At 43.8% G+C, this 4201-nt stretch overlaps 1 pseudogene; it reads right to left on the reverse strand.

Moving 5' to 3' along the window:
- Positions 1–781: 781 nt before the first annotated feature.
- LOC140599497 (small ribosomal subunit protein uS2 pseudogene) lies at positions 782–1638 on the reverse strand (annotated as a pseudogene).
- Between the last annotated feature and the right edge of the window lie 2563 nt (positions 1639–4201).

The raw sequence follows: 4201 nt of genomic DNA on the forward strand, positions 1-4201 counted from the left end.
GAACGTCTCACTTACACTTGTGTACATGCAACATTCCCATTAAAAGAATCCCCCCTGACACATGTGGAAAGAAGAAGCTCACCATCTAGCACATCAGTTGCAGATGTAGAAGCAGCAGTAACACACTCAACAGCCCCAGAGTCCTCACCCACAAGGTCACCCACATGGCTTCCTTTCCCTATCATGAACATTGCCGAAACTTTATCCAGATGAATTGGGTGTCTCCTTCCCCCATGGAAACAGGATTGTGACTTCCTTCCTTATAATCAACAAAGCTATAAAAATGTGGTCTCTTCACACAGTGACCCGGCATACAACACGTGGCCTTGTATTCCCTGGCAACTTAGTCTTTTAATTGGAGAATTTAATTAATTTTTAATATAATTACTGACACTGACATATTTGGCTCATATCTATTTTACCACTGTTTTAATTTAATCAATCCATATTACATTCTCTTTTCTTGCCTCTTTCATGATAAAATATTTTTATCATTATTCCATTTTGTTCTATTAAATTGTTAAACTTACTCTTTACTACCCTTTTAGTAATAACCATAATTACATGCAATTTTGACATATTACAATCTCAAAAAAAATCACAGCTTTTGCCACTCCTAATTATGCTTGAACCTCAGAAGACTTTCATTCAATTTACTCCCTCTTGACTTTTGTAAAATCACTGTCATGCACTTTATTTGATTTTATTATTTTTTTTCTTAGAAAGTGTTTATTTTCCATCAACCCTATTCCCATTTTGCTTGCCTTTGTGGAAGAGCAGCTCAAGACCACTCAGTGGATGTTCCTACCCATTCAGAGGCCTGAGCAGTGGGACCTGTGGACCTGAGCGCTCCAGTCTTCAGCAGGGAGCTGCTGAATAGGCATGCCTTCAGACCAGTCTGTGGCTTCACATTCAATTCAGGTGCTAGAGTGGTCCCTTCACTCTGAAATCCCTTGTTGGTCACAGCCTTTTTAGCAACAGTCTTGTTCTCCCTTTCCAATCTCTTCAGGATCCCTGTAGAAGTAGAGATGAGGCATGACTTCCCATGGGTGGTCACGGGAAGGGGTGCCCCCATGTGCAGAACTTCCCCGGGGCCAGCACCCAACACATCAGACCCAGAGTGAGCTCCCTTATTGTTGCAAGGGATGGCGGTGTCCGCCAGGTGCAGAGGAGAGTCTGTGTTGCACAGAGTGATGGTAGGCAGCGGTCAACATAAGACTCCTCTGGGAGAGGCTGCTGGTCAGCTCTGGGATCAGTCACCACCAGAAGCCTTGGCTCCTGAAAAGCTGCCTGGATCTGGTTAGTGAAGGTTCCAGGAGGGAGGCAGCCAGCAACAGAAGCAGCTCCAGTACCATCAGCAACTTCAGCTCAGCTCACTGGTCAGGACTCCTAGATGATGGGACACTGACACCAGCCAGGTTTTCAAAGGGGACAATGGTAGGAGGTGCCAGCAGAAGCTTGCAGGTTCTCTTCAGATCTATGATGTAGGTCATTTGGTCATTTAAAGGTGACCTGGTCATTTAAAGGTGACCTGTCTCATTTGGAGGTCAGGGCTGGTGCCACAGAAGTAGGTTCCTGTTGTAAGAAATTTGAACATATCCTCCGCTTCCCTTGCAGGACTTCAAGGGCTCTAGACATTGTGAAAGTTTCCCCTGAAATCACAACAGGCATTCAGAACAACCTGTATGGACGGACCCCTCCCTGGGTGGCTCAGAAAGGTGTCTTGCTTTTAACATTGAATTGTTATTTAAATCAACAAGACACAATCTGCATTGTTTAGTCAATATTCATTTACATCATCTTGTATATTCTTAAAATGTATTTCATTTTTTAAAAAGCCCATTTATTCGAGACAAAGAGAGCTAGAGAATGCAAGCAGGGGGAGCTGCAGAGGGAGAGGAAGAAGCAGGCTCCCCGCTGAGCCAGGAGCTCAATGTGGGACTGGATCCCAGGACCCCGAGATCATGACCTGAGCTGCAGGCAGATGCTGAACCGACCGAGCCACCAGGTGCCCCAAAATGTATTTCATTTTTACTGCATTACTATTTTCCCTGAAAGGATACATTTCTTCCACCTGGTGAACACCATTCAGCGTTTCTTTTAACGATCTCAGTATTTCCTCTGAAAACACGCATTTCACTTTGTTTCTGAAGGACCTTTTGTTGACAAATGGGTCCTGGATTGGTAGTTACCTTTCTCGCCCTAACTGTCTAATTCTGTTATCTTACGATTTCTATTGTTTCTCTTGAGGAGCCAGCCGTGTGTCTCGTTGCTCTTCTTTCCCTCGGTTTGCTTAACTGTTTTCACCGTCTTTGCTCTTCTGCAGTTTTATTGTTATTATGAGGATTTGGGGTATTCTCCGTATTTATCTTGCCTGTGGTGCAGAACTTTCTTAATCTGTTGTTCACTGTTTTGCAGAATTCTCTTAAAATCTTGCTCGCGCCTTATTTTTTTCCTTCTATCCTTTAGGGACTCCAGTTACTTGTATATTATCCCTTTTTGTGTCTCAAAAATCTCCTACAACTGTACTATTGTCACTGTTCTTTTTTTCCTCTCTTACTTCACTTTTAAATTTTGTACTAAAGTGTCCATTTCAGCAAGCCTGCCTCCTCCTAGCTTCATTCTTCGGAGACCATTTATTTAAAACAAAATGGCATTTTGATGATTTATCTTTAGTTGTAGGAGTCTGTTTCTTTCCTGTTAGAGATGGCAATCCTCTGCCGAAACTTCCATCTTTTCATGTTTCTAGGATTGTGATCTACTAATCATAATTATTTGGAGGTCCATGTCAGCTGGCAATGGTGTCTCAACCATCTGTGAGCTTGTTTCTATTTTATCTCTTTTCAGTCTTGATATTGCTCTTGCAGTCTACCAATTTTTATTAAAAAGTAATTATTCTGTAGTAAAAAATTGCGGAGGCTTGCTTAAGGCAAGGATTCATTCCTCCAGATGGTATTTACCTTTCTCTTGCTGTGCTAAATAATGGAGGGTAATATGAACTATGGGAAGTCATGGCTGCATTGCAGCCCCATTAATGCTTATTTTACTTCTAGTATATGACTTGGACTCAACCAAGAGCTCCAGGCACTCTGTGGCTCCCTTCCAGTTTCAGGTCCTAAACTATAATTATTGTCTTGCAAGTCTGCTGATAGTTCTGTCGTGCTTTTCACCAAGCTTTTAAATCTCCTGCCCCGCACAGCTCAGAATTTGGCAAATATCTTCAGGGGAAAATTCACCACATGCTTGGGGCTGCCACAGTCTACTATACCTCTGTTGGTTCCTCTCTCCTCCAGCAGCTTCTATGTCTCAGAGCTTAGATTCTGAGCCCACTGCACCTGCCTCATCAACTGACCCCAGAGTAAAAGCTGTGCAAAAATTATTTCACTTCCCGAGAGCCTGGCTCCTGATTAGAGCCTTCCATGTGCTTTTTCAGGCCTGACCATATTGCAAAGGCTTTCCCTGACAGACCACAAAGAAGAAAGCAACCCTCCTCACACCAAATTTGGGGCACGGCCCGGGCACTGAAATCCTCTGAAGGGAACTGCTATGAAGGACTCAGGCCCCTCTGGCTGGATGTCTCCTCACGTATTGAAGTATCTACCCAGCGCTTTCATTTCTAAGATATTGTTATCTTAGGCCTTACCCCAAGATCTCTTCAGGTAGCTCTGCCAAGCTCTCCTTGTGGGGGGATGAGTGGGAAACCAAGATACTTTTCCCCACTATGACTCGGTACCCAGTACTTTCCTGCTTCCAGTGCTTCCCCTTCATTTCACCCCAAGCTCCTCGGTCCATAAACCGTGGGAGCCCTTTGTTCAGTGCTCCTTCGACTGTGGGATGACCCCCACATCTGCACGGATCCATCAGACCTTCAAATGCTGTACCATTCCCTGGAGGAAAATGGAATCAAGGAGTCAACTTTTCACTGGTTTAGCCTCTTGCTCATACCATCTCACTAAGTGATTAAAGTTTAACTCTCTCATTTTTGGCTTGTTGCTATCATCAGCTATTCAATACCTGACAGCTCATTTTCTTCTCTCCTGACTGAGCAGTGGGACCTGTGGACCTGAGCGCTGGTCCAGCCCAGCTGAACTCCTGACCATTTTTCTTCAGGTCCCTTTTCCTGGTTCTCATTGGATCTTGACTGCCATTAAACATTTTCCTTCTGTATTTTGTCAGAATTTATAGTTATTTTCGACAAAAG

The sequence above is a fragment of the Vulpes vulpes genome, chromosome 7 (genome assembly GCF_048418805.1).
Source record: "Vulpes vulpes isolate BD-2025 chromosome 7, VulVul3, whole genome shotgun sequence".
NCBI lineage: Eukaryota > Metazoa > Chordata > Mammalia > Carnivora > Canidae > Vulpes > Vulpes vulpes.